General features: G+C 38.8%; 1 pseudogene; it reads right to left on the bottom strand.

Moving 5' to 3' along the window:
* Positions 1-4,601: 4,601 nt before the first annotated feature.
* LOC138848046 (U6 spliceosomal RNA) lies at positions 4,602-4,669 on the bottom strand (annotated as a pseudogene).
* Positions 4,670-16,313: the final 11,644 nt, after the last annotated feature.

The raw sequence follows: 16,313 nt of genomic DNA, 5'->3' as shown, positions 1-16,313 counted from the left end.
TGTAATCTTCATCTTCCTTTTTATTTCATCCTTTTTTTAAAAAAATTCATTTATTTTACTTGAAAATCAGAGTTACACAGAGAAGGAGAGAGAGAGAGAGCAGTCTTCCAACCGCTGGTTCACTCCCCATTTGGCCACAATGGCTGGAGCTCTGCCAATCCAAAGCCAGGAGCCAGCAGCTTCTTTTGGGTCTCCTATGCAGGTGCAGGAGCCCAAGGGCCTGGGCCATCCTCTACTGCTGGATAGTAAGTCTTACTTGCCTAAAAAGATGGATAGTAATTTGAGTAGCCAGGACTTGAACTGGCACCCAATTGGAATGTCAGCACTGCAAGCCACAGCTCTACTTGCTACTCCACAGCATCAGCCCCCTAAATTCTTATGAGTATTGCTACACGATTGGAATTTATAATTGATAATGCTGAACAATTGAAACTGTCTTATTTACAATTGTAGGACTGGATATGGCAGTTCTACTTGAAGTAAAGTATGTAGCCTGCTTATTGTATGATTTTCGGAAAAGCATGTATTTATATATAACAGCAGATCTGTTAATCATTTAAAAGTGAATTGTCATGATTACCCAGATGTAAAGAATGCAATATGTGCTAATGAGTTAGCAGTCACAGACATTTAGAATTAGAGGGATTTTAGAACTTTTTCAATACTGCAGTTTTTATGAAAAACTAATAATTTTTTTTATTTGACAGGTAGAGTTATATACAGTGAGAAATCAGAAAGGCCTTCCTTCCATTGGTTCAGTCCCCAGATGGCTGCCACAGTTGGAGCTGTGCCCATCCAAAGCCAGGAGTCAGGTGCTTTCTCCTGGTCTCCCATCCGGGTGCAGGGCCCAAGCACTTGGGCCATCCTCTACTGCCTTCCCGGGCCATAGCAGAAAGCTGGACTGAAAGAGGAGCAACCAGGACTAGAACACTTTGCCCATAAGGGATACCAGCACCACAGGTGGAGAATTAACCAAGTGAGCCACGGCGCTGGCCCCCGATAAATTTACTCTTAACAAAATATCAAAATATCTTATTTAGTATAAAGTTAGTCGTGAAAAGAGACTACCTTGTTGAACACAGAAATTTGAGATTATATTTCTTGGTATTAATTTGCATCTTAAGGCTTATTGCCTAGTTTATTTCAATATTTCAATCTAATATTACTAATAATATCTTGTACTTAGTGGTTCACTGTGTGCCAGACAATATTCTTTTGATTTTTTAAAAGATTTATTTATTTATTTATTTGGAAGTCCGAGTTACACAGATAGTGAACAAGAGGAAGAGAGAGAGTTCCTCCATCTGCTTTTTCATTCCCCAGATGACCTAAAAGGTCAGAGATATGCCAATCTGAAACCAGGAGCCAGGACCTCTTCAGGGTCTCCCATGCAGATTCAGGGGCCCAAGGACTTGGGCCAACTTCCTACGGCTCTCCCAGGCTATAGCAGACAGCTGAATGGAAAATGGAGCAGCCTGGACTTGAACCGGCCTCCATATGGGATGCCCCCACTGCATGCAGTGGCTTTACTAGCTACACCACAGCACTGGCCTCAAGACAATGCTCTAAAATGATGCATTAATTATTCCCAAATATTGAAAAGTGGCATGGTACACATTTGAATGTGTTGTTTTGTACTAGTTGTAGAAAGAGTTTAAAATATATTTATATTTAAAAATGTAAGCTTTGATCTAAAGGTTTACTTTCCCTTAAGGTGCCTGTTTGGAAACTGAGAGATCATTGAAGTCTCAAGATAGAGTACAACTGATCTTATCCAAGCCTCCTTTATCACATGAGGATGCTAAATGCCAAGCCCAGAGAAGTAAAGTGAATTGTTCAAGGTCACATAGGTAAGTTGTGGCAGGGATAATTCTGTATTAGCATTAGGTATCCTGATACATAGGCCACTGTTCTGTCAATTTTGTACTCCTTCTGGAGTTAAAGATTCTAAGTTGTGGAAAATTGAATTTGGAAATTTAGTGGTTGCTATGTTGTTATGGTGAGAAATTTCTGTGTATAGCTATGAGTTGCTTAAATTTTATTCAATATATTTTTCTAGTATGTTTGCTATTTATTTGAAATGTATAACAAATAGCTTCATCTATTTGCCAAAAGAATTTTTTAAAGATTTATTTATATTATTTGAAAGTCAGAATTACACAGAGAGAGAAGGAGAGGCAGAGAGAGTGGTCTTCCATTCACTGGTTCACTCCACAGTTGGCCTCCATGGCTGGAGCTGTGCTGACTGGAAGGCAGGAACCAGGAGCCTCTTCCTGGTCTCCTATGCAGTTGCAGGGGCCCAAGGACTTGTACCATTTTATAGTGTTTCCCAGGCCATAGCAGAGAGCTGGATAGGAAGTGGAGCAGCCAGGTCTTGAACTGATGCCCCTATGGAATACCAGCACTGCAGGTGGCAGCCTCACCCACTATGCCACAGTGCCAGCCCTTGCCAAAAGAATTTATAGAAGCTATTCCATATATACACTTCACAATTATTTAGTTACTTGACATGAACTATCCCTGCATATTTGAAAATTTTGAATGGTATCACTTGGGTTTTAAGAATGTTATATTTTAGGTCTCTTAATATTTTTAGTGATGATGTTTTAAAGGCCCTTCCTGTTTTATGAAAAATGATAAGGATTTTGTTTTACAATGGCCATAGTATTACTACTTAAAGCAATAGATTAAATAAAACTTTTAAACAAAGTCATTTAATACTAAATTCTAACACACTGGTATATTTTAAAGTGAGAAACTGGATTTCTTTCAGATATTCTAAAGAAGAATGATAATCAAAATTGAAGACATCTACAGTTTTTAATCACTTGTTTTAAATATTGGTCATAATGGTCCAATTTTGAGTTTAATTTTAATTAGCTTTTAAATGATTCAATATGTTTTATAGAAAAAATTCGGAGAACATAATTATATACTCAACCTCCCTCCCTTCTTTTTCCTTCTTTGTCATTTTTTTTAGCTTATGAAATGACATTTTCAGTTTACATTACATTAAAAAGGGTTCTTGAATCAAGGGACAAGTTTAACAGGCAAAAAGCAAAAAGATCGTAATTTAGAGGGAATACAGACAATGGCTCTAAACAATATTTGAATATCACATCTAAACAATATTTGAATAAATTGATAAATATTTTAATTTCTCCTACTAAAATGCTCAAAGTCTTTAATTATTTATCAAATATTAGTGCAAAATTATGGATTTAAATGATCCCAAAAAGTGATGAATTTTTGTGTAATAAAGTCCAATTTTTGTCAAGGCTTTTTGACAGTCTCACAGAAAACTTATGTTTGTGAATGGGAAGAATAATACCAAAATATCCATACTACCAAAAGCAATTTGCAAATTCAATGCAATCCCAATCAACATACCAACGATGTTCTCAGAGCTAGAAAAAATGATGCTAAAATTCACATAGAAACATGAGAGATGCTTAACATCTAAAGCAATATTATAAAGCAAAAAAAAGCTGGAGACATCACACCATATTTTAAGACATATTACAGGGGTCAGCACTATGACAAAGCAGGTAAAGTCACCGTCTGCAGTGCTGGCATCTCATATGGGTGCCAGTATGTTTCCCAGCTGCTCCACTTCTTATACCCCTCTCTGGTATAGCCTGAGAAAAAAGTAGAAAATGGCCAAAGTCTTTGGGCCCCTGCACCTGCATAGAGACCTGGAAGAAGCTCCTGACACTTGGATTCAGATCAACAGAGCTCCGGCCATTGTGGCCATTTGGGGAGTAAACCAGTGGATGGAAGACCTCTCTCTCTCTCTGCCTCTACCTCTCTGTAACTCTGCCTTTCAAATAAATATACTGCAAAAAAAAAAAAAAGAAGAAGTGTTAGCACTGATATAATAACAGACACATAGTTCAATGGAAAAGACTTGGTAGCATAGAAATAAACCCAAATTTCTACCAGCAACTCATATTTAACAAAGGAACTAAAATGAACTGGAGAAAGAAGAATCTCTTTCACAAGTGGTGCAGAGGAACTTGATTATCCATATGTAGAAGCCTGAAAAGAGACTCCAACATCTCTTACACTATGTGAAAGTGAACTCACAGTGAATTAAAATGTAATCATAAGACCCAAACCCAAGTACACATAGGGAAACTCTAAATATTGTCAACACACAATAGCTTTTGGGTAAGATTCCAATAGCAATAGTCACAAAAATAAAAACAGAGACATTTGAGTATATCCAACTAAGATACTTCTTCACAACAAAGTAAACATCAGAGTGTAGATACAATGAACAGATGGCAGGAAAAATTAAAACTCTGAATGTTTACAGATTTCCAGAACATTTACATGAATTGGAAAAACTCCAAAAAATACAGTGAAGAAACAGGCAAGGATCTGAATAGACATTTCTCAGAAGAAATGTACATGGTCAAAACATGTGAATATGCCCGATGTCACTAGCCATTATGTAAATATAAATCAGAACACCATATCAGTCTCCAACACCTGTGGGAGAATACAACACTCAGGTGTTTGTGTGTGCAGCAAGTGGGTTTAGAGGACCCTGTTCACCTCTGGAGAGCAGAGCCTACAGGGAGGTAAAGAAACCTTACTGCGCAGGGGCATGCTAATCTTCTCTGTATCATTCCAATTTTAGTATATGTGCTGCCGAAGCGAGCACATGTGCTGCCGAAGCGAGAAAGAGATGAAAAGAATTTATCTCAGCTAGCCACTAATATTCAAGAAACAAGGTCTTCAGGAAAGCCAACTCAACTGACATTTTCATGTCATTGTTAAATAAAGGAAAAATTATCTAGGTTCAGCAATACGTAGTTTATAAGAGAAAGACTACAGAGTAATTTCCTTGGCATAGAAATAACTTTTTTTTTTTTTTTTTTTTTTTTTTTTTTTTTTTTTTTTTATCCATGAGGGCTTGCTATCACCACCACACACCCACATCCCATATACAAATGCCTGGCTTGAGTGGTAGCTTCTCTGCTTTGAGGCAAGTTTCTGCTAGTGTGCACCCTGGGAGGAGACGGAGGATGGCAGAAGTGCTTGGGTCCCTGCACCCAAATGGGACATCCAGAATGAATTCCCAGTTCCTGGTTTTGGCTTGGTCAAGCTTTGGCTATTGCAAGTGTCTGGGGAGTGAAGCAGTGGTTCCCTCTTCCTGTCACTCTGCCTTTCAAATCAATAACTGTTGTTGGTAATGACTAATAATGATATTCACTGATTGTCAAATTTTGAATCTATTAATTATAGACAATTTCTCTTTGTATTTTTAAACTTTCATAATGTTCTGTAGCCAATTTCATCACTAGAAATAAAAACTTTTCCTCAAAAAAAAAAAAAAAGAAACCTTACTGCTTTCCTAATGTGCTTATTAAGTTCTTGACCAGCGCCTGTTAGTCTTGCCACAAACTTTCTAGTCTTACTACTTTCCTTCTTCTTCTTCTTCTCTGTGACTTGTAAAATAGTATACATTCTATATACTGTGGATACTTTTGATTTATTTTATTCCTTCGGTCTCCTATGAAGTTCCTCCACAAAAGCACAGCCCTCAAAATATTCATTCATTTATGCAGTCTGCAGATTTCATGAGCTACTAAATTCCAAGTAGTATGTTAAAGGCAAGATCTGGGCCTAAGAGAAAAGTGGTCTAAATTCTGTGCCTAGAAGAGGATTTGGGACATAGTAGAACTTCAGTGAAGTGCTATGTGAATGACATGCACTCATTAAATGAGTAATCTAAAGCATACACTTCATTTAAGCAACACAGCAGCCCTACTCACCTCAGGTAGAGCAATTGAGAGGAATAATGTGAACAAAAATAAGACATCAATAAGTTGAATAATAACAGAGAAAAAACAAAATGAGATAGATGCCAACATTACTGAGCTATTTTTGAGGAATTAAATTGATAGAGGGGCTGGCATTGTGGCCAAGTGGGGAAAGCTGCAATCTGTGAGGCCAGCATAACATCTGAGTTCCACTTTGAGTTTAGGAATCTCCACTTCCAATTTAGCTCACTGCTAAACACCTGGGAAACCAGCAGAAGATGGACGAAGGACTCAGGTCCTTGCCACTCATGTGGGAGACTTGGATGAAGCTCCTGACTCCAGCATGCCCCAGGCTCAACTGTTGAAACTCTCTGGGGTGTGAGCCAGCAGATGAAAGCTATCTATGTCTTTCCCTCTCTCTCTAAATCTACCTTTCAAATAATAAAGATTTAATAAACAAATTAACTGATTTCAAAATACACAAAAACATGAACAATACTATATCATTTTTATGCCAAACTGATAAAAAATAACAAATGCTAGAGAGCACATGGGAAAAGAAAACCACCATATATGGTAGGTGAAAACACAAGTTAGTACAGATGTTATGCAGAACAGTATGGTCATTCCTTAAAAAGGATAAAAATTGGGGCTGGCGCTGTTGTGCAGTGAGTTAAAGCCCTGGCCTGAAGGGCCAGCATCCCATTTGGGTGCCAGTTCTAGTTCCAGCTGCTCTTCTTCCAATACAGCTCTCTGCTATCTCCTGGGATAGCAGTAGAAGATGGCCCAAGTCCTTGGGCCCATGCACCCATGAGGGAGACCCAGAGGAAGCTCCTGTCTCCAGGTTTCAGAATGGCATAACTCTGGCCTTTGTAGTCATCTGTAGAGCGAACCAGCTAATGGAGGACCTCTCTGTGTCTCTACCTCTATTGTAACTCTTTCAAATAAATAACAAAAATTAAACTAAGATAAAAATTGACCTACCATGTGAGAGTTATCTTGCTCTTGGCTATATAGAATAAGGAAATTTTATTAGAAGGAAAGGAGGAGAGCATATCAAAGATACAGCAATTTTCCCATAACACAGCCACTATAACACAGTTCACTGCAGCCAGGATGTGAAACCAATCTAGCTGTCCATCAGTGAAAAACAATGGACAGGGCAACCTCTTTTAGATACAAAAAAAGAACAAAATATTATTAAATTAATTGAAATAAGCCAGAAGCAGGAACACAAATGTCACCTGGTCCTTGTCACATGTGGAAGTGAAAGAAAATAATGGATCTGAACACAGAACTGTGATTACTAGAGGCTGAGAAGGGAAGCAGCTAGGGATAGAGGGGGATTGGATAATAGGTATCAAAAATCAAAGAGGCAGAAAGAACTTCTGGTGTTCCATAATATAATGAGATGACTACATTCAACCATATTAGGTTCTGTGTAAAGAACTGAAGGAGAGGAGCTGGTAGTCTCAAATCATGGAGAAGAATTAGAAACTGTAGTTGTTTGGGGGCCAGCATTGTGGCACAGTGGGCTAACACCCTGGCCTGAAGCACCAGCATCCCATGTGGGTACCAGTTCTAGTCCTGGCTGCTCCTCTTCTGATCCAACTCTCTGCTATGGCCTGGGAAAGCAGTAGAAGATGGCCCAAGTCCTTGGGTCCCTGCACCCAAGTGGGAGATCTGGAAGAAGCTCCTGGTTCCTGGAATCAGATTGGCAGAGCTCCGGCCATTGTGGCCATCTGGGGAGTGAACCGGCAGAGGAAGGCCTCTCTCTCTCTCTGCTGCTACTTCTCTCTGTAACTCTGTCTTTCAAATAAATAACTCTTTAAAAACTTAATAAAACTGTAGTTGCTTAGCTTGATCACTTTTTACTGCATAAATGTGTGCAAATATTGCACTACACCCTGTAATAATGCATGACTAGGACACATTAATCACAAATTATTTCAATGAAATTTTAAAAATTAGAAGCATTTCTTTATATTAACAATGAACTATTTGAAAATGAAATTAGAGAAACATTTCCATGCATAGCAGCATAAGAACCAGGAACCAATGTCTTCAATGTTATCAGTGATGAATCAGATTCACAGCCCCCAGCACTCAGTTTTTGCCATATACTTTACCATGGCAATTGTGGGCATATAGTAGTAAATCAATGGACAGGAATCCTTTGTCTCTAAATCTGCTAAATAAATAAACAAGGAATTCATCAAAGAAAAAGAGATATCAATTTGGATGCCAGGCACAAAAACACATGCACTTGAGCTATCCTCCAGTTTGTGATGCCAACAAATCTTTCAGACATGTTACATTTTCAGAGACTTTTCTGTAATCTTGCTAAGCTTTCTGGAAATCGGCCTTATAGCAAAGGGTTTCCCAATTCCATTACACTCATGATATTTCTTTTGTGTGATATATTAGTTTACCATCTAGAGATAATTTATGGTACAAAACTTTTCTATGCATGCATGTTTTCTCATTTGTGAGTCTATTCATGGGAATTGAAGACTGATTTATAACAGAAATACATTTTCCAAATTCATTGCATAGACTTTTGTTCCTTATGAATTCTCTGAAGTCTGTTGATGTCTAATTTCTGGCTAAAGGTTTTATTGTATTTACAGCATGCAAAGACTATCACCTTTTGTGAATTCTGTGTCTATACAAGCCTGAAATAAAGAAAATGTTTTTGCACAATCAGTATACGCCTAATAAACCACCTGTGTCAATTCTCTGATGTACCATTGACTTCTGACTCTAATAATATTTATAAGCTTTCTCCTTTACATGAGTCTCTGTTGGATAGGATGTGATTTCCAGCAAAAGGTTTTGTCACAATACTTACATGAATTTTGGAGAAAAGCTCTTCCACATTCATTATATTGTTAAGGTCTCTCCCTTGTTCAAATTCCATGATGGATTATGAGGCATTACCTATGTGAAATGACTTTCTCACATTTATTTCATTCATTAGATATATATGTTGTGCATTCTGATATAAGGAGAGATTTGGGCAGAGCTTTCCAACACTCATTACACCCATAAGGTTTCTCTCCCACGTGAATTCCCTGTTGTCTTATGAGGTATGGCTTCTAATTAAAGGGATTTTACTTTCAAAGGAGTTTTTCCCTATATGAATTTGATGATGTACAATGAGGGCTGAATTATGGTAAAAGGCTCTGAGTCATTACATTCATAAAATTGCTCCCCATGAGAATTCTTTTATGTTTGATGAGGTCTGATTTGCACCACAAAGGCTATTCACATGTATTATATTCATGCATTTCTCCCCTTGGTGAATTCTCTAATATTTCATGAGATATAACTTGCACAAAAAGGTCAAGTAGAAAATTCCCTGTGTGGATACTCTGATATCTTATGAGTTATGAAGTACAGCAAAGAGGCTTTCCACCATCCTTCCATCCATAAAACCTACCTAAATTGAGCAACAAAGATATAGAAAACCTAAACACACACATAACCAGATGGAAATGATACCAGTAATAAAGACCATCACTACCAAGAAAACCCCAAAACTGGAAGGCTTCACTGCTGAATTCTAACAGACATTTAAAGCACTAACTGCAATTCTTCTCAAGTTATACAAAACAATTGAGAGAGAGGCGATTCTCCCAAATTCTTTCTATGAAGCCAACATCACCTTCATTCCTAAACTTGAAAAAAGTGCAACAAAGAAAGTAATTATAGACCAATTTCCCTGATGAACATACATGCAAAGATCTGCAACAGAATTCTGGCCAATTGAATCCAACAATGCATCAGAAAGATCATCCACCCAGACCAAGTGGGATTTATCCTTGGTATGCAAGGATGGGACCAAAGGCTTTTCCACAGTCATTTCATTTATAAGCTTTCTCCATGGTGTGAAGGCTCTGATACTTTCTGAGGTTTGACTTCTCAGCAAAGGTTTTTCCACAGTCATTGCAATCATAAGGTTTCCCCCAGTACAAATTGTCTGATGCTTTGTGAGCTTTGATTTCTCAGCAAAGGCTTTTCCACAATGATTGCATTCATAAGGTTTCTCCCCTCTGTGAATTCTCTGATGATTTATGAGGTTTGCCTTCTGGCCAAAGGATTTTCCATAGTAATTGCATTCATAAGGTTTCTCACCTGTGTGAATTCTCTGATGATTTATGAGGTTTGCCTTCTGGCCAAAGGATTTTCCACAGTCATTACATTCAAAAGGTTTCTCACCTGTGTGAATTCTCTGATGATTTATGAGGTGTTTCTTCTGGCCAAAGAACTTCCCACAGTCATTAGATTTGTAAGATTTCAACCCTGTGTGAATTCTCTGATGTCTAATGAGATCTGACTTCTGGTGAGTGGTTTCCACACAATCATTACACACATGAGGGTTTTCCACAATATGAGTGCTGTGATGGAGGGTATTTAATACTGAATGAATTCCCACAAGGTTTACATGCATAGGATTTCTTCCCTATATTTGGTCTATGATTCAGTCTAACATGTGATTGGTAAATGACAGGTTCCACAGTCCCAATATACTTATAAATGTTCTCTCTTTTCAGGTGAATACAATCAGAATTCCACAGTCAGTCAGCTGGGAGGGGTGGATGAATCCGGAAACAGCTGGTTTCCTTGTACTAAAACAAGCGCCATATCACGAAGGACTCTTGCATTTCTTTTTTCTTTTTTGCATTTTTCACATTTTCTTATTTACATGGTTTGTAATAAATTTTCTGATGTGGGTTGTGGTTTTGAGGCTGGCTTAAGGAGTTCAGGGAACCAGAGGAATGGTCTTTTTCAATTAGGGCACAGCTGTTGTTTCTCTCCAATTCTGGCTTTCTGTAATTGCTTTGGGTGCCTCAGGCAATTTTTCATTTTGAGCGACTTTTTCCTAAATGCTTTGTTGGTCTGAGTTGGTTTTGCCTTTTTCCTTTTCAAATTGTGTATTCTGATGCAATACAAACAAGGGTTTAGAACGAGGATCCATCAGGAAATTGAAAAACAGAACATATTGGGTTTTCATGATTAGAAATCATAGGCAACATGACCAAGATGAGTTTTTGGGTTTTGGAAAATGACATAGAACCCTTCCACTGAGGGGCAGATATTAATTTCCTCCAAATCGAGAGTGAGTGCGATTTTCAGGTGAATTCAATCAGAATTCCACAGCCAGTCAGCTAGGAGGGGTGGATGAATCCGGGAACAGCTGGTTTCCTTGCAACTAAATCAAGCCCAATATCACAAAGGACTCTTGCATTTCTTTGGCTTCTTTCTCTTTTTTCTTTTTATCATGGTTTGTAATGAATTTTCGGATGTGAGCTTTGGTTTTGAGGCTGCAATATAGAGTTCAGTGCACAGGAGGAATGGTCTTTTTCAAACAGGGCATAGCTGTTGGCCTGCTTCAATTCTGGCTTGCTGTCATTGTTTTGGGTGCCTCAGCCGATTTGTGGTTTCTTGTGTGGCAATTTCCTAAATGTTTTCGGGTCTGAGTTGGCTTTGCCTTCTTCATTCCCAAATTCTGTATTCTGACGCAACACAAACAAGAGTTTGGACAGAGTAGCCATTATGAAATAAAAAACATTACAAATGGGCATTTGAAGAATATAAATCTACAGGTAACACGACCAAGGTGAGTTTTTGTGTTTTGGAAAATCAAATGGAACACTTTGGCTGAGGTGACAGATATTAATTGCCTCCAAACTGAGTTTCACTGTGATTTTCAGGTTAATTCAGTCAGAATTCCACAGGCAGTCAGCTGGAGGGGTGGATGAATCCGGGAACAGCCGGTTGCCTAGCGACTAAATCAAGCCCTATATCATTATGGATTCTTGCATTTCTTTGGATTTTTTCTCTTTTTTCTTATTTATCATGGTTTGTAATGAATTTTCTGATGTGAGCTTTGGTTTTGAGGCTGGCGTATTGAGTTCAGGGCACAAGAGGAAGGTTCTTTTTCAATCAGGGCACAGCTGTTGGCTTGCTCCACTTCTGGCTTGCTGTCATTGTTTTGGGTGCCTCAGCTGATTTGTGGTTTATTGTGTGGCAATTTCCTAAATGTTTTCGGGGTCTGAGTTGGTTTTGCCTTCTTCCTTCCCAAATTTTGTATTCTGATGCAATACAAGCAAGATTTTGGACAGAGTAGCCATTATGAAAGAAAAAAAAAAAAAACACAGCAAATTGACCTTTCAGGATTAGAAATCCATAGGCAACACAACCAAGGTGAGATTCTGTGTTTTGGAAAATGACATGGAACGCTTCTGCTGAGGGGACAGATTCTAATTCCCTCCAAATGGAGTGTGAGAGCGATTTTGAGGTGAATTCAATCAGAATTCCAAAGTCAGTCTGTGGAAGGGGGGGATGAATCTGGAAACTGCCAGTTTCTTTGTGTCTAAATCCTGCCAAATATCACAAAGGACTCTTGCATTTCTTTGGCTTTTTCACATTTCCCTTATTTATCATGGTTTGTAATGAATTTTCTGATGTGAGCTTTGGTTTTGAGGCTGGCATATTGAGTTCAGGGCACAAGAGGAAGGTTCTTTTTCAATCAGGGCACAGCTGTTGGCTTGCTCCAATTCTGGCTTGCTGTCATTGTTTTGGGTGCCTCAGCCGATTTGTGGTTTCTTGAGTGGCAATTTCCTAAATGCTTTCTGGGTCTGAGTCGGTTTTGCCTTCTTATTCCCAAATTTTGTATTCTGATGCAATACAAGCAAGATTTTGGAGAGTAGCCATTATGAAAGAAAAAAAAAAAAAAAAAACACAGCGCATTGCCCTTTCAGGATTAGAAATCTACAGGCAACACGACCAAGATGAGTTTCTGTGTTTTGGAAAATGACATAGAACGCTTCTGCTGAGGGGACAGATTCTAATTCCCTCCCAAATGAGTGTGAGTGTGATTTTGAGGTGAATTCAATCAGAATTCCAGAGTCAGTCTGTGGAAGGGGGGGATGAATCTGGAAACAGCCAGTTTCTTTGTGTCTAAATCCAGCCAAATATCAAAAAGGACTCTTGCATTTCTTTGGCTTTTTCACATTTCCCTTATTTATCATGGTTTGTAATGAATTTTCTGATGTGAGCTTTGGTTTTGAGGCTGCAATATAGAGTTCAGGGCACCAGAGGAATGGTCTTTTTCAAACAGGGCACAGCTGTTGGTGTGCTCCAATTCTGGCTATTGTCTTTGTTTTGGGTGCCTCAGCTGAAATTTGGTTTCTTGAGTTTCACTGCGATTGTCAGGTTAATTCAGTCAGAATTCCACAGGCAGTCAGCTTTAGTGGTGGATGAATCTGGGAACAGCCGGTTTCCTTGCAACTAAATCAAACCCAATATCCTTATGGATTCTTAGATTTATTTGTCTTTTTTCTCTTTTTTCTTATTTATCTTGGTTTGTAATGAATTTTCTGATGTGAGCTTTGGTTGAGGCTGCAATATCGAGTTCAGGGCACAAGAGGATGGTTCTTTTTCAATCAGGGCACAGCTGTTGGCTTGCTCCACTTCTGGATTGCTGTCATTGTTTTGAGTGCCTCAGCCGATTTGTGGTTTCTTGTGTGGCAATTTCCCAAATGTTTTCAGGGTCTGAGTTGGCTTTGCCTTCTTCCTTCCCAAATTTTGTATTCTGATGCAATTTAAAGAAGACTTTGTACAGAATAGCCATTATGAAAGAAAAAACACAACAAATAGGCGTTTGAAGCTTAGAAATCTACAGGTAACATGACCAAGGTGAGTTTTTGTGTTTATGAAAATAAAATGGAACACTTTGGCTGAGGTGACAGATATTAATTGCCTCCAAACTGAGTTTCACTGTGATTTTCAGGTTAATTCAGTCAGAATTCCACAGGCAGTCAGCTGGAGGGGTGGATGAATCCGGGAACAGCCGGTTTCCTAGTGACTAAATCAAGCCCTATATCATTATGGATTCTTGCATTTCTTTGGCTTTTTTCTCTTTTTTCTTATTTATCATGGTTTTTAATGAATTTTCTGATGTGAGCTTTGGTTTTGAGGCTGGCATATTGAGTTCAGGGCACAAGAGGAAGGTTCTTTTTCAATCAGGGCACAGCTGTTGGCTTGCTCCAATTTTGGCTTGCTGTCATTGTTTTGGATGCCTCAGCCGATTTCTGGTTTCTTGAGTGCCAATTTCCTAAATGTTTTCTGGGTCTGAGTCGGCTTTGCCTTCTTATTCCCAAATTTTGTATTCTGATGCAATGCAAAGAAGAATTTGTACAGAATAGCCATTATGAAATAAAAAACACAAAAAATAGGTGTTTGAAGCTTAGAAATCTACAGGTAACATGACCAAGGTGAGTTTTTGTGTTTATGAAAATAAAATGGAATACTTTGGCTGAGGTGACAGATATTAATTGCCTCCAAACTGAGTTTCACTGTGATTTTCAGGTTAATTCAGTCAGAATTCCACAGGCAGTCAGCTGGAGGGGTGGATGAATCCGGGAACAGCCGGTTTCCTAGCGACTAAATCAAGCCCTATATCATTATGGATTCTTGCATTTTTTTGGCTTTTTTCTCTTTTTTCTTATTTATCATGGTTTGTAATGAATTTTCTGATGTGAGCTTTGGTTTTGAGGCTGGCATATTGAGTTCAGGGCACAAGAGGAAGGTTGTTTTTCAATCAGGGCACAGCTGTTGGCTTGCTCCACTTCTGGCTTGCTGTCATTGTTTTGGGTGCCTCAGCCAATTTGTGGTTTCTTGTGTGGCAATTTACTAAATGTTTTCGGGGTCTGAGTTGGTTTTGCCTTCTTATTCCCAAATTTTGTATTCTGATGCAATACAAGCAACATTTTGGACAGAGTAGCCATTATGAAAGAAAAAAAAAAAAAAACACAGCAAATTGACCTTTCAGGATTAGAAATCCATAGGCAACACAACCAAGGTGAGATTCTGTGTTTTGGAAAATGACATGGAACGCTTCTGCTGAGGGGACTGATTCTAATTCCCTCCAAATGGAGTGTGAGTGCGATTTTGAGGTGAATTCAACCAGAATTCCAAAGTCAGTCTGTGGAAGGGGGGGGTGTATCTGGAAACAGCCACTTTCTTTGTGTCTAAATCCTGCCAAATATCACAAAGGACTCTTGCATTTCTTTGGCTTTTTCACATTTCCCTTATTTATCATGGTTTGTAATGAATTTTCTGATGTGAGCTTTGGTTTTGAGGCTGGCATATTGAGTTCAGGGCACAAGAGGAAGGTTCTTTTTCAATCAGGGCACAGCTGTTGGCTTGCTCCAATTCTGGCTTGCTGTCATTGTTTTGGGTGCCTCAGCCGATTTGTGGTTTCTTGAGTGGCAATTTCCTAAATGCTTTCTGGGTCTGAGTCGGTTTTGCCTTCTTATTCCCAAATTTTGTATTCTGATGCAATACAAGCAAGATTTTGGAGAGTAGCCATTATGAAAGAAAAAAAAAAAAAACACAGCGCATTGCCCTTTCAGGATTAGAAATCTACAGGCAACACAACCAAGATGAGTTTCTGTGTTTTGGAAAGTGACATGGAACGCTTCTGCTGAGGGGACAGATTCTAATGCCCTCCAAATGGAGTGTGAGAGCGATTTTGAGGTGAATTCAATCAGAATTCCAAAGTCAGTCTGTGGAAGGGGGGGATGAATCTGGAAACAGCCAGTTTCTTTGTGTCTAAATCCAGCCAAATATCACAAAGGACTGTTGCATTTCTTTGGCTTTTTCACATTTCCCTTATTTATCATGGTTTGTAATGAATTTTCTGATGTGAGCTTTGGATTTGAGACTGCAATATAGAGTTCATGGCACCGGAGGAATGGTCTTTTTCAAACAGGGCACAGCTGTTGGTGTGCTCCAATTCTGGCTATTGTCTTTGTTTTGGGTGCCTCAGCTGAAATTTGGTTTCTTGAGTTTCACTGGGATTGTCAGGTTAATTCAGTCAGAATTCCACAGGCAGTCAGCTTTAGTGGTGGATGAATCTGGGAACAGCCGGTTTCCTTGCAACTAAATCAAACCCAATATCATTAAGGATTCTTGCATTTCTTTGGCTTTTTTCTCTTTTTTCTTATTGATCATGGTTTGTAATGAATTTTCTGGTGTGAGCTTTGGTTTTAAAGCTGGCATATTGAGTTCAGGGCACAAGAGGATGGTTCTTTTTCAATCAGGGCACAGCTGTTGGCTTGCTCCAATTCGGGCTTGCTGTCATTGTTTTGAGTGCCTCAGCCGATTTGTGGTTTCTTGTGTGGCAATTTCCCAAATGTTTTCAGGGTCTGTGTTGGCTTTGCCTTCTTCCTTCCCAAATTTTGTATTCTGATGCAATGCAAAGAAGAGTTTGTACAGAATAGCCATTATGAAATAAAAAAAACACAACAAATAGGCGTTTGAAGCTTAGAAATCTACAGGTAACATGACCAAGGTGAGTTTTTGTGTTTATGAAAATAAAATGGAACACTTTGGCTGAGGTGACAGATATTAATTGCCTCCAAACTGAGTTTCACTGTGATTTTCAGGTTAATTCAGTCAGAATTCCACAGGTTGTCAGCTGGAGGGGTGGATCAATCTGGGAACAGCCGGTTTCCTAGCGACTAAATCAAG

This window comes from Oryctolagus cuniculus, unplaced genomic scaffold, assembly GCF_964237555.1.
Source record: "Oryctolagus cuniculus unplaced genomic scaffold, mOryCun1.1 SCAFFOLD_187, whole genome shotgun sequence".
Classification (NCBI taxonomy): Eukaryota; Metazoa; Chordata; class Mammalia; order Lagomorpha; family Leporidae; genus Oryctolagus; species Oryctolagus cuniculus.
The sequence above is the reverse complement of the archived record's forward strand: the minus strand, read 5'-3'. Positions and strand labels throughout refer to the sequence as shown.